At 41.9% G+C, this 25,349-nt stretch overlaps 1 long non-coding RNA gene across 3 annotated transcripts in view; it reads left to right on the top strand.

Annotated features, from left to right (window-relative positions):
• The first annotated feature begins 2,485 nt into the window (after window positions 1-2,485).
• The window catches only part of LOC146435577 (uncharacterized), a 358,567-nt gene continuing 335,703 nt past the window's right edge, over window positions 2,486-25,349 (top strand). For all 3 annotated transcript variants that reach the window (XR_014853012.1, XR_014853020.1, XR_014853013.1), the window contains exon 1: window positions 2,486-2,626. This is a non-coding gene — a long non-coding RNA (uncharacterized LOC146435577). The remainder of the gene's footprint in view (window positions 2,627-25,349) is intronic.

Genomic DNA, 25,349 nt, shown 5'->3' on the forward strand with positions numbered 1-25,349 from the left:
ATAATTAGTCTAATTTAGTCTAATTTGTTTTCTCTTTAAACAGGTAAATGGGTGACTGTAGTTTCTGTATTTTTCATTGCAAAATGTCCCCAAATGTTGAAATACCATTATGAAAGCAGCTTTCAAAGCATTGCTGCTGCTGCTGCTACCAGTAGTGAATTACTACCACTAAGAAAATCAATACTGGCATATGATTTTCTAGAATGCAGTTGGCTGACTGATCCACTGCTTAAATAAAGACATAGGTCTAAACTGAAGTCCATAATAGCCAGAAATGTCTGCTGATGTATTTCAGGACCACAAAAGAAAATTAGATGACTTTGAAGTGTGGGGGCAATGTGCCACTTATGTAAGTAGTTATGAGAATTCAGGGATTTCTTTTCTTTTCTCCCATTCCCCAAAATTCTGCTGTGAGTAAATAAATGCCTTTCGCCTGTTTCTACGTTATATAACCCTTTACCTCCTGTTGCACTCACAAAAATACCTCCAAACTCACAAACCCTAACTGCTAAGTGAGGATCCATGAGTAAGGGAACCAGTAATGCACACAATAATCAGTGTGGAGGTGAAGGTCTCAGGTCTGGGGTCACAAGTCAGTTCCAGTTGTTTATGTGACAAGGGATAACAGATATTTGGAGGAACGATCCAGTGCTCATTGTTTCATCCTTTCTTTCTTGCTTTCCTGCAAGAAGAAGGACTCTCTCTGCAGAAGAAGGACTTGGCTTCTTCCCAGTCATCCTTGCCTCTCCTTTTAAAGGCTGAAATAGCTGAGCAGGTTGGGGGTTTATCCAAACCCCTTCAGTTCTAGTCCACTAGAGGACCTTATATAAATGAGCTGCTGTTTTTGAGCAGGAAAGGTGTCAGGGGACAGAGCTGCATCTGTCTGTCAAATGGCAGGAGCTGGCAAAGGAACAGGCCTGGGGAAAAGGGAGCAGTCTGGACTGAAACTGAACCCACCGCTGAGCCTGCCTCAAGCCTGGCTGAGAGGAGCAGTAGGGAGGCCACTAGCAGTACCTTGTCAGGCAGGGACTCCTTCCTAGGCTTCTGTGGCTGGGGAAGCTGTCTGGGAATATTTCACAGCAGTGGCACTCAGGTGAAGGCTCAGGCCCCTTTTCTGTCTGCTTGCTCTTTCTGACGCAAAAGTATTGCTATGGAGATAGGCAAGGGAGTTCCACACAGCAGCAGGGGTAGAAAATCCTCCTTCCATAGCACAAAAAGAATAAAAGGGAGATTGTGACGGGGGAAGAGTCAATTCAGTGTCATCTTCTTCATGGCAGGAGTAATCCAGAATGAAAATAGAAATTATCAAAGGATTTAAGGGTGGTTATGAGTTCAGCGTGGTGATGCATCCTGCTCAGAACTGTAAATAATGAAGGTAACAGGGTTTTTTTTACTACAACAGTTAGTAACACTTCCCTCTTAAAAGAGGAGAACATTGCAATGCAGTCTTGAATCTGATGTTTTTTTCCCCTGGGATTATTCCACGTGAAAAGAATTCTTTTTTGTAAAATTATGATGATAACATTAATGAGAAGTTGATTAATCTATGGCACACGATATCTCCTGATTACATACGTTGCCTCAGTCAGAAACGGAAAACCTAACAACTTTTACTCAGCAAAAGTTATTATCATTCAACCAACTGTAACAAGCAAAACCTCCCGAACTGAAGGAAAATAGATAACTTCTCACTTTATAGGATTCAAGATGTGTCAAGCAGGGTAGAAAGATAAATACACTGTAGCAGAAATCCAGTTACTTCCTAAGGAAGCAATGCAATTGGGCACTTGCTGCAAATTAATGTTAATGGTGCTGGCTATATGTACCGTTAAGTGGCCTGCAGATGATGAAAAATATTGAATTCCTAATTCAATTTATTATAATTTTGTTGACTGTGAGCTAAATTTTATCTCCATAAGGTTCCTGGTGATAGACCTCCTTGCTATCCAATGTCTCTTGAACAGCTGTTAAAATACATATTTCAATATATTCTCAGAGTGCAGATACAAAGTTTGCAATCACGATGGTTGCACCTGGGGAATTGGAACAAGTTAGAAAAACAACCCATAGAAACAGGCAGGAGAATAGTTCTGAATAATGAATTATTTTTGAATATATTAAGAAATAGAGCAAGATGTGGAATTTGTCATAGAAAATGCATTACCACTGGCTACTTCAGCCTTTGGGAGTTGCCTTTGGTACTATCAATCACAGTATTCTGCTGCCACACTTCCAGAGGGGGGAACTGATGTTGGCTGGAAGGAATACACTGGAAGCTCCTGCAGGGCCCTGCCTGAGGTTAATTGCCCTAAGCAGCATCCCCTGAGCCCACAGCTGCCCCTGCTTCCCTGATTGAGGGTAATTCATTGCCCTAAGCAGCATTCCCTGGGCCCACAGCTGCCCCTGGTTCCCTGATTGAGGATAGTTAATTGCCCTAAGCAGCATTCCCTGGGCCCACAGGTGCCCCTGGTTCCCTGATGGAGGGTAATTGCCCTGAGGAGGAGGCCCTGGGCAGTCACCCTGCCCGCCTGCCCCATTTCAGTGTGGGCAAGGGGCTGCTCTCTGTGGTTTGCCCGCAGCGTGGCCCGGCAGCGGGGTGAGCTTCGTGTGCTTCCCGGGATGGAAGGTAAGGAGAGTTTGCCTTTTCATCAGGAAATATCTTGTTTCTGTTTAAGCGAGCTGTACAAACCCGAATGTCGCTGGGCGTTGTGAGGATGGCAGGGTTCGGTCGCTCCGCTCCGCGGCCCAGCCCACCTCTGTAGGGCCCTGCGGGTGCTTTGAACACACGGGGTGGGGCTGTTTGTTTGGGGTTTTTCACTTCTCCTGGCCACATGCACCGTTCCTCTTGTGCCTTAATAGCCTTGTTGTTGTCTGCTGAGCTCCCTCATAGTCCCTGGCAGGTGTGGAAGCAGAGCTGCCCTCCTAGAGGTGCCGTGGGGTGCCTGTGTCCCCAGGGCCGGGACACCTCGGGCTGTCCCCAGGGATCACTGGGAGCTGCCTAGAGGCTGTTCCGGGGAGGGAAGGTTGGCGCTGTCCTGGGAGACCCCAGAGCTCCCATTCCTTCCGTGCCACTGTCTCCTGACCCCAATGGCTTCTGTGCAAAGCCTCTTCTCTGTGACTTTTATCTGCATGTATTTGAGCTGGCTATTTCTATGGCAACTTGTCAATGAAATTATGCCATGAGCAGCACGTTTGGGTTTCTGAAATGCTATTGTCCAAAATAATATTTTTTTTTAGGATGGGGAATGTTGTCCTTGTTTATTTAAAAACTATTCTACTGTAAATAATAAGAAGTAAATTTGGTTGGTTTTATTGTTTTGTGCAGTGAATAAATATTTTAAAGGAATAGTAGCAGGATGGGGAAAAGGCAAGGTTTGAATATAAAGATTACTTTAATTAAGATCTGTGAGAGCATCTGATTTCTCTGACATTTTAAATTACATTGAGCTGCAATGTAATTTAATTTTCAAGGCACTTAAGTAGTCCATTCTTGAGTATTGACTGATTATCTTTTGCCCCATATACAGAATTGGAATAACTATTTACCTTATTGCTGGAAAAGTGAGTACTGCAGTGTAGCTTCTGCTTTTCAAAAATGTTTTCAATCAGGGATCAAGCCAACATTGGTTACTGTAAATTAATGGAATAAAACTCTAATGGCTGCAGTAGGTTAATAGAAATATAGCTAAACCTTGCACCAAACGCAGCAGTCTTGTGTGAGCTCTTAGAGCATGTCAGGAAGATGTTCAAGAGTCCCAATTTAACTCGCAATTGTGCAGTTTTATGTACACACACATCCATAAGGGAGCAAACCAGCTCAGTACAAACACAGGAGTAGAGCAGGAGCTTTTGAGGAAATGCGTGATTTCAGCATAGCTAATTTGTCATCTTTACAACTGAAATTTGGAGCTCTGAAGTACATATCTTTATGTAGAAAGTAATAGCAGTTCTTTCAGTTCCAAGACTTATTTGTCAGAATTAATAAGTGTCCTGGGAAGTTCTGTGTTTCTGGAGTAGAAAAAGGTTGTAAAGGCAAGCTGGTTTTCAGGCTGCTCATCATGGGGATCAGGTGTGGAAGCATTGTAACAGTTACCTGTTCTCATTTATGTGTTGATCAGCTGTGTGGGTTTTTGGTCTCAGTTGGACTCACCTGGGGTTTCAAAGTTAATCATCATATCTTAAATAAAATTGTTTTACAGCTGGAGCTGTTGCTCAATAAATATACTCAACTTGTGGGTTTTTTTTTTTTCAAAAAATGCCAGATTAATTCAATCTACAATCTAACCTCTCATGTATCTTAAATTATTATTGTGCTACATCGTAAGAAATTTCCTGTTTATTTGGAGCTAATTAGGTACTTGAATTTAATTGCAAATGTGACTTTTGGCATGTTCAGAATATTTTTGTATACTCCAGAAATGAGAATGCCAGAAAAGTACTTAGTATTTTGAACATATTCATCTTAATGGCTGATTCCCAATCTATGAAAATGTAAAAGAAAATTGTTTTAAGCCTTGAGAAAGCCATGCGATATCTAGCTGTGGAAATAATTTCCGAAGCTTTCAACATTGATCATTTTAGTATACACAACAGCTTGAGCTGATGCAAAGTATGTTTAGTGTCATGAGACTATTGTGCTTGCAAAATTGAGAAATCTTTTGTCCTTCTTGGAAGAAAAATAGATCCAATGTATATATTTTCTCCTAAGCTGTGGGATTTTTACATGATTCAATGGCAAAAAATATTCCTGCAAGTGCTCACAGAAGAATAGGTGAGATAATAATCTGTACTGTAGTGATTCTGTGAGAACTGAAACACCTTAATTTTCATGTCATTTCCTTTTTGATGGAAAAGGTGGCTGTATATTGTGCCTCTGAAGGGACTATCTGCAGTGTTACTCCATTGGGCATCTCATGTATTCTGACCTTTGCTTCACGAGGTGGATGTTGGAATGCAGTGCTCACAGGGGAAAAACATCCTGTAAATATCCCTTAAGGTATTCCTAGCTCTCAGATTCATTCTTTGATTGAACTAGATTAAAACCAAATGGCCATGATTGCTTGGGAGTCATAGTTCATGCAGCTGCACCTGATGTTGTTCCAAAGCAGTCAGGCTGAGGGACTTTGGTGAGAAGGAGAGAGGCCCTGGGAATAGCTGCTGGCAGTGGCTCCAGTGAGAGGAGAAGGTCTGCTCCAGTGTAGTTTGTGTTGACTAGAGCTTGTATTCTGAGGAAATCGTAGACTAATTACTGTGCTGTGTTACTGTGAGTTAGGGTGAGGTAAATGTGGCAGGAAAATTAATGCATGGGCACTCCAGTCTTGGAAGGAAGTTCGGAGGTTTTTGACATAGATGTGCACCAGGAGAGAGCAGGGATGAGTGAGAAGCCTCATGCAAGGCAGAGGTGTAGATCTGGGCAGTGGCTGCCATAATGCCTGATGTGGGTCAGGAGTGAGGCACTTTGCAAGGCACGGCAGGGCTCGGCTGTCTGTGCCCGGGAGGGATGTGGGTATGGGCAGGCTAGTCACCATTGTCACTTGGGCATGGGAACAGCCCTGTCACCAGTTGTTGGGAGCCTTGGTTTGTAATTTGGTTTCCAGAAGTGCAGTGGTTTGTGGCACACTTGGCACTTCTCTCAGGTTTTATTTTGAAAGGGATAATGGGGCTTGTTCAGGTGATACCCTGCTGCACTGCTGTCAGTCACTCTCCTCGTGCCTTGGAGTCACTGATCTGTCCATCTAGACACTGTTGCCTCTGTGATTCCACTGTACTTTGTGTTTCTAGGATAAAATCTCCCACCTGGAAGAAAGAATCAATAATTCCTCCTTTATTAATGATGCTGCCACTGTTTCCCCTCAGCTGCCTCTTTGCAGCTCTTCACTGCCAGCAGCAGAAAGTGCAAGTGGTCAAGGCTGTGTTGGTTGTTTCTCCTGCCCTTCCCTGCCCTGAAGTGTTGCCCATCTGCCCTTCTGAGTGGTGTGTGAGAGCATCCTTCATCCTCTTTCTGCTGGTACTTTTGTGATTCACAGTGTTCAGGGCATCTGGTTTCCTCTTGAACAGTTTCCCCCAGTACTGGTGTGTTTTAACTCTGTACTGGTACTTGGTGGAGCAGCTTCCCAGCTCTGGCGGCTCTGCTGCTTCCCAAGCTTTTGAGCTGCCCAGACAGATTCTGTGTGGAGTCCTCTCAAGCTCTGCCCCTGGTGCTTGACCTTGTGAGCTGTCTGGTCCTTTACTCTGAAGTTATTATTAAAAATGTGATGTGGTCACAATTTTCAACTTAAATTTTGCAGGTCAGTGGGGTTTTTTTATTACTTCTGTGCATCCCAAAATTGTGAGTCTCTTGTGCTTTTGACTCGCTCATTATATTTATTGCTCTTGATTGATACCTGCTTTTATTGTGTCTTTTTTATTCCCCTCCTTCTTACTTTAACATAGAATTTATGACATTGTTTCTAAATAAAAAGAGGTTTAATCTAAATTGATTTGATTCTGAGTCAGGGGGTTTTATGTTTCAGAAAAGCTTCTCCATCTTTATTTTTTATATCTCTGTTTAAAGTTTTGCCTAAGGCAGAGAGAGGTGTTGGGGGTGTTGGAAACCTTGAAAAGTTGAGATTTTTGTGTGGTTCCAGCAGGTTAAAATTGTTTGATAAATACTAGGGCTTTAGATGCTTAAAGGAGCCTTTAGTTGTTTGAGGTTCATTTTTCCTTTAGTTGTGGCTCTTCTACAGGAACGTATGCTTGTATTGTGAATGCTTTTAAGTTCAGCAGTTTCCCTTTATCTGAATGGCTTCAACTTTATTTGTGTATTTTCCTGTTTTCCTTTTATGAGTCACAGTATCCAATTTTCTGAAGCATTATCTTGGTCTCTTATCTCTCTGTAAACTGCTAGGTGATACCTTGTATGCAGGATGTTTTATTAAATTGAATTTGTTTGCTTTGTGTTACACCACGTATCCTTTGGTCTCTGTAAATCCTATCCTAGGCAGGTCTGTCCCTCCTTCCCATCCCCCCCTCCCTTATCTTTTAATCCAGATGTTTCTGCTGAGAGGCTTTGCTCTTGCCCAGCTCTTGTGAGTGGTGATCAGACATCCATGGCTTTGTGGTATTTCCCCAGTGAATGCACTTGTGCTCTTTTGTAGCTTCTATCAAGTGGGAAATTCTTGAGCTTAGCTTACAGATAGTGGTGGAGGCAGCAGCAGCTCAGAGCAGCATTGTGTAGGTGAGAAGAAATGAGATATTGCTGGGAAGAATGGAGGGGCCAGAAAAGATCAGCAATTGTAAGCCCATGGCAGCCTTCCTTTGGCAGACAGAATCACAAGGCAGCTGGTTTATTTACCACTAAAGCATTTTCTTCAAAAAGATAACCTTGCCTTTTTTTCTTATTTTTCTGGCAGAACAGAACAAAATAGGCCAAATCTTCCTTCACTTTACCGTTTTTAAGCCTTTTCATTTTCAGCAGCGTTGGATTAAAATTTCTTGAGTATTTTTAGGAGCTATTTGAACTTGAAAGAAACCCAGCTTGATGCTTGTGCTGAGTGTGGAAACAGAGCAGTTGTGCTGTGGAAGAGTAAATATAATTTATCCAAGTATAAACTGTTTAAAAGGGAAGACTGCCTATTGTAATGACAATGGCTTTCAAAGCCAACAAGTGTCTTCCACCTAATTTCAGAGTAACAGTTATTTCTTGGTCTCCTGGTCATTGCAGCACATCCTACTAAGCAGTTACAAAACTACTTTATGATCTTTATTTCACAACTTAGAACTTTTTCCTGTATGTTTAGAAAGAATACAGCTCTAGGTTATAAAATAAGTATCAGAACTAGATAAGGTAGCAGAAAATCCAACTCCATCCATCAGCATGTGCTCATATAGCAGAGGTGTTAAAATGTTCACCCTACTGTTCTCATAAGTCAAGTGGATCATAACACAATGAAAAACATTTTCATATGTGTGACACTTCTGCTGTCTAAATATCAACTGCCTGACCAAACGTTTTGCATTCCTGTCTTTTGTGTCCCTGTTTGAAAACAGCATCTATATTTCACTTGCTTAATTTCAAAATTACTTTTGAAATGGAAATCAATCCCTAACTTAATTTAAATCTAAAATTGCTCACATATCAGAACAGACTGGTCTCCTTCAGGCATTTTATTATGAAGTACCAATTAGGGGCATAATTTAACTTGTGAAATATACAAATCACATGGAATTCACATGTGCTGTATAAAGAAAAATGTGCAAGTACCAGATATATGCAAGTTCAGAAGCTACATTGCCTGACATGGTAGTCCAGGGCCACCATGCCCTTCTCATTTTCATTGGCTTGTCAAGAATATGGAAAGGAATTTAAAAAGTAAGCATTATTTATATTAAAAGGAGCAAGTGAATCTACTGTGCATTTGTTAATTTTATGCTGCAAGGATGTTCACATAATTGTACTTTGGAGATAAATAGGTGCAGATTTTGATGTAAAAATGGCCTTTTGGGTTTCAGGCCAAACTTTTAAGCCATTAAGACCTAATGTCCCAAACACAAGGCACAGGAAATGTTTGGTTATAGTAATTTTATTGAGATTTCATTCTGGAACCCATCTTTTTTGTTTATTATATTTACGTGTCTCAATAAACTAAAAAGAAGCTAAAGGCTTGTCTCTGCTTTAGGCAGCACCTTGGCCATTGTCTTGGGGATTTAGGCTGGGAGGTGAGAGCTCAAAACTGCAGTTTGCATTGAAAGGCTGACATTTCCAATTGCGCCTTTATAATAGACTTGTATTTCTGTAGAGGCTTTTGGAATGTATTTAAGCATCGTGTAGTATTTCAATGGGTTCTAAAACCTGAATAACAGAACTTTCTTGGGTAACAACTAATCTCTGTCATGGTGTGCTGCTCAGACAAGTGAGTTATTATTCCATCCATATAGTGCCTTGCAAGCTGTTACGTATTACTTCAGCTCTACCCTCTAATTTATATTACCCTTAAAAACACAGATTTAATTATAACAATTTTACTCTCAAGATCAAATATATAGTTGCCCAGAGAACAAAAGATAATAGAATAAAAATCAGCTAAGCAAAATTTAAATTATATTCAATCTATATTGAAACTCAGTATTGTTCAAATAATGATTGCAAAGAGGGCAAGTCCTTTGCTTATTGGGTTGGAGGAGAAATAAATACAAGCAGTGGCAGTCAAACAGCTTTTGTATGTGTTGTAAGATTTTGGCTAGATTAATGTTTTAATTACTTTGTGGAGAAGGCAGTCTCTCAGATGGAGTCACCTGCCTGAAGCAGCCTGAGTGTTGATGTGCAGAGTGGCAGGAGGGAGTTCTCACAGCCTCTTGCTGCCATGGGCAGCGCCAGCCTCGGTGTAGGAAGAGCTGCAGGTGGCTCTGTCAGGCCTGGCCTGGGAGTGACTGAGCATGGCAACATCACAGAGGTGACAGTTTGGCACCAGCAAGGTCCTGAGACCAAGCAGGAGTGAAGCAAGAGCCCTGTGAAGGCTTTGCCTGAGGGCAGAGGGGTGCTCACTGTAGTTATGTGACAGGCATTGCACATCTGCTTGAAGGAAAAAGAAAAATCCTACTTGGTTAATCAAATCAATTAATAGATTAAGTTAGAAGGGAAAGGTTCCCATTTCTCTTCTGGACTGAAGGTCCTTAAAGATTAAAGGGCAAGTTGCTGCTTTTTTTCTAATGAAACAGGACATAACTTCGGTGCAGCCTTTTCCCAGGGGTGCAAAGGATGGATTTTTGGTGTCAAGATGCATTTTAGTTAGCAGTGTCTGCAGCACTCAAAGAGTGTTGTCCCTTGTGCAGGGTAGGAGTGCTCTCTGTCCTGCCTCTGTGCCAAGCCTGGCAGCTGGACTTTGCTGGCATTTCTGCTGTGGAATTGGCTGAGCTGGCTCAAGTTGCATACAGGGTGGTTGTGAGCCCAGGGTGTTGTGGGGCAGCTGGCACTGCAGAATCCCACCTTGTGACCCTTTCCTAGGCAATTCATACCCAGACCCTCACACCCTGGGGTGTGACACAAACTAAACTGCTCTGCTGCAAATTTAAAAACATTTTTATATCTCAAGGATTTAAGGGTAAGGGGGGGTCTTGGTACTGTGGAAAGGAAAGAAAAATTCCTAATTTTGGCATGACAAGGGAACACCCTGACACAAAGGAGGAGTCTTTCTTGTGTGTGAATCACAAGGCTCTTGGGCATCAGTGCTGTTGCATCAGCACTCACTTCAGCTTTGATTACATTCTATTTTAAGGTATAGACTATTATAACACCTGTCCCAAGACTGAGGAGTGGCTTTGTCTGGCAGTGGCTGGTAACAGGTGCTTGAGGAAGCAGAGAAAGAGTAGGAATGATGCTTCAGAAAACTCTTCGTCTCCTGAAATGGAGCAGAGGTGCTTTCAGGGAGAGGCGATGGCACCTTTACATTTAGGGCCAAATGGATTTTAGAAAAGTCTATTCATGTAACTGGTTGCTTTCTGACTCCATTTAAATGTTCTCCTTGCAGCCTCCAGGGCAATGAGTTCCCCAGTCCAGTCACTTTTGTGAAATCTTTGTGTTTCCTCTGTTGGACTCTACATGAGATAAATTAATTTGATGTCCCCTGTTTCTTATGGGTAATATGAAATGGTTAATGGTCATTGCTTTTATCTTGCTATCTCACTGCTGAGGTAGCAGAACCTGGTTGTGGTGCTGCTTAGTCATAAGTCCTGCAAGGGAGACCCTTAACCTGCCTAATTGTTCCTTGCACAGAAGGAGCTCTGATCATCTGCTCTACCTTTCTGCTTTCCTAAATCCACAGTGTGCTTATTCTCAGAAAGAGAGGCTGAATCTGTACACAGTACTCAGGAGGAGGCTGAGCTGAGTGCTGACATGCTCATTTGTTTGGTTTTCTCTTTGAATTCACAAGCTTTCTTTTTATTGTTCTGACCAAAAGTGAGAGTTGAACTGATGTATGCAGCCTTTTGAGTATGCACAGTAGTGCTCAGTGGATTATGTACCCAGCTAGGGTGACTTTTCTTTAGCCTTAAACTGGAGTGTGACATGTGGGATAAGGTATTGCAAACATGTCCTACTTCTGTAACAGAAAATCACCAAAACAGAAAAACACCAAAATCACTGAAGGTTACCATAGCTCTTAAATTTTGGAGGATGAGGGGTCTCAGCTTGAACATCTTTCCTTCAGGATAAGGATTCAGTGGTGATCTCTTGGTAAGCTGGTACCTCCAGAGAGGGTTGAAAGAGTCCTTCCAGGACAGCTCTGAATTACTCTCCAGAGTGTGGCTGGGGTCTGATAGCTGTTTGATATTTGTTGGTTGCCAAGGCTGTGTGGAAATAGATGATTAGGGTAGAAGCTCGTCTGTGCTGGAAAGTTAATGAGTTGCTTGTAAATGAACATGATAAGGTGTGGAGAAGGATAAAGTTTTCTTGCAGACAGGGAAGTCTTTCATTCTTTTAATTGGAGGGAACCTTCCTTTCAACTCAGATTTCAGCTATCTATCGCACGGGTGATTGGAGACAAGGCAATGCAAAAGGCTCTCAGAGCCAAGGATGAGTCAGGAAGAGTTTTACCAAAAGTGGAAACTGCTTTTTCTATTTAATTATCAGGTTATGAACCTCCTAAGCCAGTCTTCATACAGATATTTTTCTTCAGGTTATTGTAAGGTGTGATACTCCAAGTAGTCTAGTTCAAATCTGCCAGAAGTAGTCACTGAAACCAGGGAGCAATTATGTGACAAGATGGGCTTTTTTTCCTTTCTTTACTTTACCATTTAGATATCATCATTACTCTTAAGATGGAATTGATAGCTCTGAATACAGTTTGATTTGTGTTGCTGCATTGTGTTAAAAAAAAAAACAACATGTTAACACCTAACCTGGAGTGCAATGAAACCTGTTTCATTAATTAAAACCAGAAAAACCCTAAGAAACTTTCTACCTTCTAATAGTACTTTCCTGCTTTAATTTTCCCACTTTGCAAAGATACCAGTGAGGATGATTCACACAGTTAATTCAGTCCTGCCCATCTGCTGGCTGCTGTTTTGGCTAATGCATTAAAAATTTACTTTTGTATGATTCCTTCTAGGCTGCTATTTATTAATGGATTAAGAATGGTCTTTTGAAGTGAACAGCATGTATGCAGCAAACCATTTTGTTCAATTTAAATGAAAAAGAATAAAAAAAGTGTTGTTAGCCTTGCTCTTTGAAGATGTTTGGTTTCAAATGTTTGGTTTGAGTTATTGCTGTACTTTTTTTTTTTTTTTTTCAATTTTATTTTTTAAATAGTGTTCCCTGGAAGCAAAACCGATTTTGAGGGTTTTCTTTTGCCTTTTTATATGAAGGTTCTCTTCAAAGAGAAAGCTACCTGAGGAGCAGTCAGTGCTTGTGCAGAGCTCGCAGCTGTGCTACGTGAGCACACTCTCTGCAGCTGTGCTGTTGCAGCAGCAGTGCCCTGGAGCTGCTGGGCTCCTGTGCCCAGGGAGCAGCAGTGCCTCTGGCTCCATCCACACCTTGCCTGTGCCTCTCTAGTTCCTGCTGGAACTGGGGCTTCTGGGCCAGTCTTGAGATGAGTGATCCTGGAAGCAAACCCAGTGGTTTCCTGCTGCTCAAAACCCTCGGAAGACATTTTCCCGTGGCAGAGATGGATCCTAGGCTGTTGTCTGCCCCTCTGGTGGCAAGGGAAGGTGGTGCTAGAGCTGCCTGGCAGTGTTGTCATGGGCCTGCGAGGTCTCTGTCCCTGCAGTGTGTGAAAGGTGGCAGCATCTCTAGGATTTGTGTAGGTGGGTTTGTAGGTTATTGCTACTTTCACCATACCATGGCTGTTTTCACAGCTCGTGGTAAGGACACAGGTAAAGTGTCAGAGCACCAGCAGTGCCCCAGCTTTATTTCCTGGCAGACTTCTTGTTTAAATGGGGTAGGCCCAAAGAAATGGTTCAAGTAGAAGTAAACCCTCGTGAACATTGACACCAAGGATTGCCATCTGGCCTTCTGTGAGGGTCACCATTCCCAAATGGCACTGAATATTCCTCTGGGTTCCTACTAGGTGACTATGGTGCCTGGAAACATTGACAAAAACTGGAATAGAAGCAGCAACAGAGTGAGGAAAACCAGTTTAGCAGAGCTTAGTTTAGGCTCACGTTTCCCATTAGAAAGCTGTATTGCATACTTGGCAGAGGCACTCATAATGCAAGGAAAAGCACAAAAAAAACCCCAATCAGTACAATAAAAATAAATTTCCAATGAGTGGAAGCTTCCTTTTCATGATGAAATGTTACACATGGGATTTTTGTGCACTAGCTTGAAGAAAACTGTATAAAAAACCTATGGGAAGAACTGAGGGGAGGCTGTCCTTCCCCCTAGGTCTGCATTTTCCTCAGTGCCTAAATCAGTCCTGTTGGGAAGAGCATGAGGAGAACACAGCTTCTGTAGTGTGCTTTACTTTCTGGCTGTATCTTCTGGCTACATGGCATAGTGACTGCTTGAATGCAAAGCTCTTATTACACCTATGCATTATTCAGAAAGAGAAACAAGTGTTAATTATTTCTGCTTGGTGCGTTCAGTGATAGTTGGCTGTTGTAATTTATTTTTTTCCCACATGGATTTCTGGAAGCTTTTAATTTCTTTTTGTATTTCTGGTGAGAAAATCGCAGATCCTTGGTGCATTCCTTTTTTAAAAGGATGGGTCCAAATGCTATGGCTGCTATAATTTTTTGGCAAAGAATTAATTTTTTTTTAGCTGTGTTGAGTCAGGGAGGAAAACACTGCATTTAGCCTGCCATGTAAAGAAAGAATTGATTGATTAGATGTAATCACTAAAGAAAAAGGCAGTTACACTTCTCTGGGAAGTGTGAACCTCTCTGCCCCAACCTTAAGTAGGATCACTCAGAGTGAAAATACAGGACAAATTGATGGATATTCCTTTTGCTGCAATACTCCACCAATATAATTAAACCAAGAATGATGATTTAAGATGGAAATTTTCATCACTCCTTAGAGATACAGGGCAAAGAGGGTAGAGCCAGCATCTAACAATTGTGCAGAGAAAAGAATGGAAATGAACTGATTCTGAATAACCAAGCTACTTAAGTTTTTATCTGTTTTCTTATTTTGTCTCACTGTGTCAGAAAATATTTTGATCTATGTAGAAAGCTTCATTTAAAATGTTTACTTTTTCTTTACTAGTACTGCTCTCTGTATCATCATCTCCCAAGTGGAAGGTTGATTCTACATTCATCAAAATTGATGGCTTTGGCATTGATGGAATGGCATTACTGAGCACAATTGACCTTGTTAGGTGCAGTGTTGGTGAGCAGGTGAGGGATGAGCTGTGGGCTGCTGGAGGGGCTGTGGCTGTGGAGATTCTCTGTTTGCATCTCCTTGTTTTCTGTGAGCAAGAGGAGTCTGTGCCCATCTTTATGCAGATCTGTGGTCCTGGTCATAACTGCAGCATTGAGCCCTGAGTAAAGCTATTGCAAATGTGCTAGTTTGCCATTAGCTGTCAGCACAGATAGGAGAGCATTTACACCAGCACTTGAAAGCTGCAATGAAAGAGCTCTGCTTCCAATTCAGACACAAAGCACACGGGCTTTTTATATTTGCTCAGTATTCCCAATTCACCATTAGACTGTGGCTGTTCTGTGCAATCTGTTTTGATCTGCCCCCATCTGTTCCAATGTGATGTTTTTTTCCTGAAAAATGAAGCTGGCGGAGTGTGATTGTTGCGAAGGCAATCAATTACTGCAGCTGTAAAAGTGTTCTGCCTGGTGGAGTCAGTGTGTGCTCTTACCAGGCTGCTGCATTTCCTCCACCCCTTCACTTTGCACAGGTAAACTGCACTGCGGGCTGCTGGCACGGCCTGGAGCCAGCAGTGATGGAGGCAGCTCTGGCTGCTGCAGAAAGACAAATAGGAGACTCCCTGCTGTAGCTGGGGGTTTGTGAGGGGACTGGGTTAGTGAGAACAGCTACTGGTGTGCATGAGTGGCTGGAAAATTGCATTGGGGGATAGCTGTAAGTGGTCAGCTGTGGAAGAGCATAGGCACACTGACTGGAGTTCCTCTGCAGGCTGGCCTGGGCCTGGTACTGCTCAGTATGGCTTTTACTTGTGAATGAATTGAAGGAAGGAATAGAGAGTAGACTCAATAAATTGGCACAATACCAGGCTTGGAAGGAATAGAGTTCTAAATGAACATCCCCCAGCCAAAGGATCCAATTATACTGGTACAGCAGATTTAGCAGTTGGACAGGGAGAAGTGTAAGAGCAGCATCCACACAAACATGGGTTACAGAATACCCCACCAGAAAGGAATGCTGGGAGTAACTATGCTCTGTTCACCTGAATCCCAGTGCCAGTAAGGTCCAGCTTTTGTGGCAAATGCTACCATTGCTAAGATGTATGAGGGAGATCTATATTTCTGCAGGAAAAAGGGAGTCATCTGCCCACTCTGCTTGTCATGCTGCCAGGTGCAGCCTGGAGCACTGCAGCTCCTTCAGGCTCTGGTCTAACAGCAGTTTGTAAGCCAGGCAGAAGTAGCCTGGAGGAAAGGGAAAAGTCAGGAGAGGTACATGAAATGTGAAGGCTTGAAAGAATCATGTATGCATAGGTTTGCAAAGATAAAACTAAACAGGAAGGTTTGAAGACATCAGCTCTCAGACGCAAGAGAGATCTATGGAGCATTGAGTCACGATCTGCTCCCCTCCTCATGTCTAGGGACAAGGAACAGTGTGCTGGTGTTCCTGCATGAAGGACTTAGCCAGACAGTAAGGAAAGTGTGCTAATCATCAGCTTTTTTGAAAAAAAAGAATAGCTTTTGCCTCTTGTATTGTGCTAGGGATGCTGGGCCAAAAGTCACAGAATCATCATAGAACAGCCCAAGTTTGAAGGAACCTTGAAGATCATCTGCCCTGATTTTTGTGGAAATGGGAACCTAGGTGATATTATCTAGCCCTTCATCCAGCCATGCCTGGAAAACTGCCAGTCTGCTACCTCCTTGGGGAGATTGTTCTGGTGAATGACTGTTCAGACTGTAAAAAAACTTGTTTCTTGTATTATCTTGAAAATCATGAAGTAGATCTGTAACGTTATGGACCTAGGACTTGTCTAACCCTGCCTCTGAAACAGCAAAACCCTGAACAGCATGTGTACAAGGAAGACAGCATTTTCTAGTTTGAGGAAAAAGAAAATGAGATTTTTAATAGAATATATTTTGTGTAGTAAGGTCTTGGAATTAGTGCCTTTTGCTGCTGTCTTACAGAGCAAACGTTCCTATATATTTCCTCATACAAAACCCTTATGTGGCATTGGGAGGGAAAGTATCCACAGGTTACTGCTTAGGGCTTCAGATCTTGCTTTGGTAGACCCAGAAGGTTTCCATTTGATTGAGCAGTAGTTTAGATTTTTACCAGGTATTTTTGAGAATACCTATACCTACTAACAGATGATGTAAATAAATACTGCTTACTTCTACCTTTCAAATCTGCATATTAATAAATGCCACTTTGTTACTCTGATATAGCAATTACAGCATGTATGATATATGTGAATCTCCATTTATCATTATCCAACTTTAGGCTTTATAAAAGTTAATGTTTTAAAAAAAGCTGCTTGCATAAACCACTCTTTAAATAAAGCTGGCCCAATGAGAAGTGAGCAGAGGAAAGCGATTAAATGATGCTGCTGGGCAGAGATGACAAAGATGGATCCAACTGTTCTGATATGAATATAGATTTATTGTGTTACTTAGCTATAAACTTGTTGCAGTTTAGATATTGCTTTTGTAAACTTCATGGGACAGGTGTCTTAACTTTCAAGGAATGATTAAGTGCTACATCATGCAGGCTGTGGTGTGAATCATCATTTTTTGATTCAAGTGCACCTAAATTAGTAATTTACTAAGTTATTAATATGGGAAATATTTTGCTATGAATATGAATAATTAATGCAAAGCTGCACTGGCAATGTCCACCCAATAGTTCGTTCTTGCAGTTTTGTGACAGAATGTTTCAGGCTGCCTCCGGGCGGGAATCTGAAGAGTAGAGTCAAGATGACAAAACCCACAACCGTAAGGAGGTCCTGTGGATTGATGGCTTTGCAAACAAACTGGTGGCTAATTGGGCAGTGGGTGCATCTCTGGAAGATGCAGGCCTTTTGCTGTAGCACAGCTTCAGTGTCCTGCTGGGGGCTCTGAAGCTGCAGCTTGTGCAGTTATCACTTTCAGGAAGATGGAAAAGTGAATGTTTCTGTGCTCTGAATGTTAAGGTGCCTGGAGTTCGATTAACCAGAGTTGGATATAATTGGCTGTGCATATGCCTGTTCTGTTTTGCCTTGCCTGCTTACATTATCCATGTCAAATATTCAGATTCACAGCTTCCATTACCCACTTGCAAAGAATTAGACTGTATTTCTGTTGTTAGCTGAGCAAAACCCTGGGTACTTGCTGTGCCATTTTTGATTAAAAGCTGTTTGGCAGGTGAGCCACGGAACGTAGAAGAGGGGCAAAGGCATGTTGGAGATGGAAATGCAGGATCTGAGTAAGAGGGAACTGGAACATCTCTGTGTGTTTCCAAGCAGTGTGTCCTGGCTGGGAGCAGGGTGAAAGCAGCCTGAAGTGCCCTGATGTGGCTGTGCATGGTGGCTGGTGAAGCTGTGTGTTCTGTGCCTCAACAGAGTGTGGGGCTGTGCAGAGCTGCTCCTGGACACACGATGCTCCCTGAGTGCCTCTGTCACCAAGTGTCACCCTGTGCCTGTTTTTATTGCTGGGGTTTTGTTACACCCACATGCTACGAGGCAGGCCAGCACTTTAATAAGAGCTAATGAGTGTTGGAGCACGGTGTCAGACCGTGATCAAGCTGAGGCCAGGACCTGCTTGACCCCCTGTGTGCTTCCCTCACTTCAGGCACTGCATGTCCTGCCTTGGCTGCACGCAGTCAGTGCTGCTTGTTTAGCTCTTGTCTTCGCTCGTTAGCTTCCCATGTGTCACAAAGTGCTGCTCCTCCTTGAGCACAGGTAGGTCACAGGGGCTGTCTCAGCATGTCAATGTCCAGAAGTGGGCAGGAGAGGATTTCTGCAGTGTGGTTCTGCACCTCGAGCAGGGCTGGGATTGCTTTTGCCTCCACGGGACTGAGAATGCTCATCTGACCCCAGCAAAGCACAGAAATGAAGTAGTCCCCACTTTAAGGATCCACCCAAAGAAGTGGGGGAGGAAATATTAATGAATGAATGTTTCCTGACCTCAAGAATGGTACAGGTGGGATTATTCCAGAGGGTTCCCCAAACATCCCTAAAAATCAGTTGAAAGACACATAAAACAGTTTAAAAAGCAAGATCCTTATCTGATTCGTAAGAAAAATTCTTAACTTGAGTAGTGTATCAGGAACTGATTTTGTTTTCTGAGAGTCATAACTGAAGGAAAATAAGAACTTTTGAACTGTGATGGTTTTTTCTCCTCATGTGTGAAGCTCATAAAAGTAGCTGATGCTTTGTTTGGATGATTCCCAGCCTCCTTTTGAGCAATGTTTGGAAAAATATTTTTAAAAGTTCACAACTCCTGAGGCATTTACAGATATGATTTTAAATCATGGTCTTAGTTTTTTCTGAATCTTAGTTTTTTGTTCTTTTCTTTGACAAGACCTTGCTTATTTCATTTTCTTAATCCTTCTCCACTTGCAATATTTGTGATTTGCTCCATCAAAATATTGGCTTCCTTCTGCAACGACTGTGCTGAAAGGGCTTTTTAAGCCTCCTGATCTATTGTTCAGAACTGCTGCTCCTCCACTTCTCTCTTTTATGTCTTGAATTAGAAAAAGGGTGAATTCCTTTTTGATTAGAAAGATCCAAGACTTGGAAGGCGCCAGATGGTGGCAGTGGTCTTTCACATCTGAGAAGTCTGGATCATGCAGTGAAGCGCAAGAACTTTATGCAAGTTGTGCTCCATGCCTTCCTCATTTTTTTCTCTTTCAAGCTGCATAGTTGGAATGAGGAAGGTGACATATTTTTATGCTTATCTTGAGAGGATGCCTAAAGAAGGTGAGATGTGTATCTAAGAGAGTAGGAAGGATAAGCCTTGGCTATATCTGAGCATTGCTAATACTATTATTTTCTGTATTTGTATCAGGCTGTTGCATTTCACTGCATTTCAATTGAAATGTAGAGTAGTTTGGATGCCAAGTGAGCTGTGCCAGCTCATACTGGGCAAGGCTGTTGTTCTGCTTCCTAAAATCAGACATATGCCTTATATTATCAGTCTTTGCTGAATCTTCCTGCATGTGTAGTTTTTAATACCCAGCTTATTTCTGAATGTAGCAGATACTAGCTCTACAGTGATGTTATAGCTATTTGCTTTATATTTCTGGAATCTTCACTTTGGTGTATTCAGAGGAGCTTAACAGTATTCTGTTTCTTTGCCTTAAGGAGGAATGGCTGGAGAAATCTGTATTTGAGAGAATCAAGTGTCGAATTCTGTATGAAGTGTTTAGTTAGAGAAATATTAAATATATAAAAATACTCTTCTTGCCTCTGGAGCTGAATCCTTGCAGTCTGTGCTGTGATTTTTTTCTGTTTGGGCACAAGCTGTGAGAGGAAGAGAGAGCACTTTCAGATGGGGAAGTGATGGGTAAGGGTTGATTATGAACAACAGGCAGAAAAATAGCAAAATCCTTTAATAATGTTGCACTGTGTGAAAGTGAGTCGATCTGTGAATATCAGTGTTACAGTTCTGGGGCACACACAGCAGCTGTAACAAGAGCTATAACCAGTGTTCCACAGAAACACGACAGCAGAATATTGCTGACCATCCATGCTCCCCCGTAATCTGCAGAGCAAACCTTCCTGCAGGGAAATACTCCAGCACTACCAACGAGAAGGCATGGGACCTGCAGCCATGAGCTTCATCCATCAAGGTGGGTTCTGAGCCCCTGAGGTGTGTTTTCAGTGCTGCTGTCACCACTGCTGCTCTTCAGGCAGCTGAAACCCTGGTGGCTCCAGCAAAAGCAAGGTGACTAGGGCCATGTTTGAGTTCAGGAGGAGTTATTGGCCTTACAAACCTGTTTGTGAGCACTGCTTTGGGTTTTTGGGGACTTTTTCTCATATTATGGCTTGGATAAAGCAATGGTGAATGTTTTAGTGTCTCTACACTGTAATTCCTTGGTTACTGAAAGAAAAGGACAACGTTGAAAGGCAGTTGACTTCACGTAGCAGGTGATCTTTTTTGCAGCTCAGGATTCCTACCGATAAGATTTAGTTCCCATCTGGTTTATCACACTGCTAGTGCAAATCTCAGGGATTTGTTACTGAGTTCCTGGGCTGAGATATTTGCCTTTTTTGTTTGTGGTAAGCTATTTCTTCTAGTCTGAAAAAGCAAGAAGAGCTCCCACTTGTGTCATTAAACACAATTTTTACTTATATATTGATAAGAGAAACCAACTCAAACTATGTTGAGGAAATGACCATTGAGTTACTTAATTTTTCTGTTGGAGAGTTTACTGTTGTGTGCATGGGGGTTTTGGGTTTTGTTTTGTTTTTTTTTTTAACTTAAATATGTTTCTGAGTTTCAGTCTGAAGAAAGTATAAGACCATGGCTCAAAATAGAGCCTAAAAGTTGCAATGTGAAATTGGAGGATGTCTGTGTAAACAGTGTGTACTTATCAACTGACAGAATTTAATAACATGTATTTTACCTTTCTGCTTTCTTAGCTGCACCTGGCATTCTGTAGAGTTAGGTGTTCATCAGACAGTAAAAAAATACTTTTTCTACCTTTCCCATGTTCTCACAACTCACCCTCCTTTTGTCCCTTAACATGACCTCAACTGTGGGTAGAAAGGTGAAAGGACAGTCACTCTTGATGGTGCTGGCAAGCTGAGGTCCTGACAGGTGGCACTGGTTTGCAATATAAATGGAGTAAATGCTGAATTGAACCATTTGGCCCAAAGATTTAATGACCTACAGTTTTTTAGTTCTTTGTCTTGCAGGGAAATGCAGCCATCCTAAGCTGTTCCTGTGCTAGGAGCTGCCCTTCTGATTTCAGCTGAAGTGCTTCTATAATCAGAAAGTTGTAAAGGTTTATGGTTGTCAAAAAGTCGTAAAGATCTATGGTTCCTGGTTTCCATCTTAGTTGAGGTCATTAAACTGTTTTGTTAATGCACAAGTATTACATCTTACTGCTCTTGGGTTGAGTGGGGTATGTAGGGATCAAATACAAGTATATTAGACCAAATCTATCTGTGAGTGTAAAAGAAAGCAAAGAACTTAAGAATTAATCTTGTTGTCAGCACTGATAAGACTAGGAAGTAGAAGCCCACACTGACACAGTTTGTTCTTGGTAAACACACTTGACTTCCTTCTAAGGAGAAAAATAGGACTTTGTTAGAGGAGAAGCAGGGGCAGTAATTTTAGTAAAGCTTTTGATATCCCATAAAAGATTCTCCAGAACCAGCAGTGGAAATAGTCATGAAATAACTACAGCTAGATACAGTTTTAGCTAAAGAGCAGTAAATGCCCTATCTGGCAGATCTGTAAGGTGGTAGAACAGATGAGTTGTGAGTGTGAAAGAGAAAAACCATCCAGAAATGAAGCTTGAAGGTGGTGGAGTGTTTGGATAGGGAGAGAAATGCCCAAAATGGGTTCTGAAAACTGAATGGTTTCATGTGTTCTTCCACTTATGTGTATTGGCTCAAACAAAAAGTTAAAAAGTTAGGTTTTGGCAAGAAAGATGTAAGGTTGGGGCTGGGAACTTCCTGGCAATAAGGCAGCCCAAGGACAGGGTGCCTGGGGAGAGGGTGTGGGCTCAGGCTAGATGACAACCTGTCAGTAAGGACATCCCTTCAAACTCCATGTTGGTGGTTGGAATCAGGCTGTATGCTCCCTTCTAGGGAAATCACTAGTACAGCAGGAAGCAAAGGTTCAGGAGTCTTACTTGTTTATAGGTAAACTCTGTAGTTATTTATACTATATAGAGCAAGATGACTGTGAAAGGGGAATTGAAACAGCCCACAGCTTAGTCTCTGTCTTGGAAAGAAACTGCTTATGGGCCTGCTCAGCTTTAAACAAATCCCTGAAGCAAATTAATGTTTTGAAGTGGTCTCTGCTTAAAAACAGCAGATCACAAAGTAATTTTATCAAAGTATTCTGCTACTTCTTGTGTGGGTTTTTTCTTTTTTTTTTTTTACAAGAACAAAGCAATTCACAGATAAAGGATTCCTCAAACTATTTTTCTACTTTTTTATTCCTGCAAGTAGAACATTAGTTATATACCCTGAATAGCCTTCGTTGCTCTCTTAGGCTTAATATTGAGGATGTTTTCCCTTACGTAAAATTTAGTCCAACAAGAAATACATGATATTTGAGCTTATCCCATCCTAGTTTAGACACACTTGTATATAGAGTGACTCTTGTATCTGAGTTCTAGGCATGATCAGTTTTGCAACAGGTTGTAAATAAGTAGATAAAGCCAACATTTTTTGCGCAGTTACTGATTTTTGGCTGCCTGGGTTGTGTAATGAGTTACTTGACTGAGAGGGCAGTAGTAAAAGCAGCAGTTTTAGTGCCTCTTGTCTGAACAGCCTCAGCTGCTGCCCTTTCCCAGGTGAGTGCTTGTTTATCCCATACTGGTGTGCTTCACTCCTGCAGGTACAGTTTGGAAATGGCAAGTCAGTGTATCACTGTGACCCTGCCTGACAGAAAAGGCTGGTGGGCTAAGGAGGGAGGGGAGAGTATTTTTACCTCTTGTAATGATGACAAATGAAATTTCTAATGTGACCACTGTGGGCACCATCACCCAAAACTTGTTGGGAGATGATGTCAGGGAAATGGCTGTGCTTTGACCTCATCCAGAGCTCTCTGGGCACAGTCAGTTATTGTCTAAGACTTTCAGCAGAGGCACCCTGACATTTCTGTTTTCTCTGGTGCTTGTGTTTTAACTGCCTTTTTTCCACTCAAATGTTACACTGTAGCTCACCTATTTCATAATTTGCTGCCTAAAATGGTGGCAAGTTGGGGTCCAGTTGGTCACTGATAGCTGGAGGAGATCAAGAAGGTGATGAGTTAGCCCAGCAGCCTTGCAGGGCCCCAGGGGACAGAGGCTCCAGTCTCTGGGGAGCATTTCTCTGCGGCCACTGGATGTGTTCTGAGAGTTTCAGTCTCAGAATAGTTGCAAAAAGTGTCAGCTGGGGGTGTTTTTATCAGCCTGCACCTGTAACTTTGTACTTCATGTAACTCTGTCTATGCACAAGACAAGTGGACGTAGAATGATGATGTGTGTTGGTTTCCAGGTGAAAAACTTGAGTTTGCGTTAAACCAGACAGATGGGTTCCACTTATCTCCCCCATCTAAAACACGTGGCAAAAGGGCTGTGCTGTCTGCCAGACATGACCACATTAAGTCTATTTGTTTTATGAACACTTGATGCAATTTTAGGATTCTAAGAAAACGTCTCCTAGAAGATATCATATGAAAATCGATAGTTCTTTTCTATGTCATCTTGTTTATGAGCTAGAAGCAGAAAGAGGGTTCAGTGGAGCAGGGCTAGGATCAATAGCTCTGTGAATTTTAATTGGACCTTCTTTAACTACTGAGTGCTGTCTTCTTTTAACTCTGTAAGAGCAAAATGTAAGACCTTTCATCAAGAGGTGCCTTACACATCCTCCACTTTTACTGGAGCCACTTGTGGACTGTCTGAAGCAGAAAGTGGAAAGAAAGGAAGAGTAACTTGCTTCTTACTACTGTCATGTAATTTCATTTCAAATAAATTTTCTGTGATTTTTGTTTCCTCTTTCAGCTTGGTTAGTATTTTCCTTTTTTTACTGGTTCTTCATCTTTGTATATTGTCCTTGTTTCCAGTCTGTGACATTTTCCTCAAATTCTTCCCCCCGCTTGACACATGCATAGTTGGTGTCACCTTTCTTTACCATAAAATTTTCATGCATGCTGTGAGTTATTAACATCACCTTGTTTATGGACTCTTTCTAGAATGTGGAGATAGGAAAAAAATTGTCCATATTTCCTCATAACGTTTGCTCTTTTCTAGCTTTAATTTCCTTCTCTTACTCTGTGATTGCAAATGACAATGGCCAAAATGAGTTTGTGTTTCATTTTTCAACCACCCATATCAAGCTGTTCTGAAATGCTCTTAGTGACCTTCCCATGTCCTTTTGGTCCCTTCCTCTCAAAATCTGCTGAGCTGCATGTATGTTATTCCTCCAGAAGCCTTACTGGGGATCATTGCTACTGTGGTTTCTCCTTCACAATCTGTGTTTCGAGTCCAATATAATTTAATGTGTGTATTGCCCTCCTTCTCCCAAAGCCTCTCAATGAGGCAGTAATTCTTCCTGCTCCATCAGGTGGGTGTGAATTGGCAGGGAGACCCTTGGTAGCACATAACACCTCTCCAGGATCACTTTGATCAGCCAAAGGTCCCAATTTCTATATTGGCTGTGCTTGGATTTTTATCAGCTGTGAGCTGGTGGTAAGTGGTGTGTTCATTCTTTTCTTTGCATGCACACCTGGAACCAAACCTAATCCAAGGTGACCATTCCCCTAAAGCTTACTATAAGAGGAATGATGTAGAGTTATCTGCTCTGTCTGTATTCTGCAGGTTTCCACCAAAGAGGGAGTTTTACCCACTAACATAATTTTTATGAACAAGGCTGATGCCAGTGGTGATGGGATTATCAGAGTGATTTTTTTTTTTTTTTTGGGTGGTGGTTTGGGTTTTTTTTTTTTTGGTTTTGGGTTTTTGTCTTTTTTTGGGTTGGTTGTGACCATGAACTGTTCCAGCTGTTTGGTGTTATTCTTCAGAAGAAATGCTGAATACTGTTTTTTCTTTAATTTTTAAAAATCCACAGAAGTGTAACTTTAGTGACTTGAGTGTATTTATGGCTACATGACATTTCTTTATTTGCATTTAATGCACAACTAGTGACATTTTATGCTGTTATTGTAAAAGACACAATACAGAAATTACAGCCTGGGAGGGGTAAGGGGCCTGTTGTGACTCCTGTTTTCTGTCCTGCTCCAGAAGATGCTGCAGAATTGATAGAGGTTTGATGGTGAAACAAATGGACTTAGAAACTTCAGATATGTAGTGCAGCTCATTGTGACAGCTTTGCTAGTCACGATCCAAAATGTCTCTGGTGCCACTGTTGAGTCCTTTTACAGCTCAAGTAGCATTTTGATTCCACAGCCACATCCTGACCTGTGCCAGCCATCACATGTCCCTTGCTTTGATGGAAACTGGTGCAAATCAGTATCTTTACACTGGCTAAACTGCTTTGCCAAATTAGTTGGAGCCTGGATACAGCTCTGGTTCAGGATGCTTGAATTCAGCTACTTGGGCCTGTTTATGGGAGTGTGCAGCCAAATTA

Source organism: Lichenostomus cassidix, chromosome 6 (genome assembly GCF_008360975.1).
Source record: "Lichenostomus cassidix isolate B80296 chromosome 6, HeHo_3.0, whole genome shotgun sequence".
NCBI lineage: Eukaryota > Metazoa > Chordata > Aves > Passeriformes > Meliphagidae > Lichenostomus > Lichenostomus cassidix.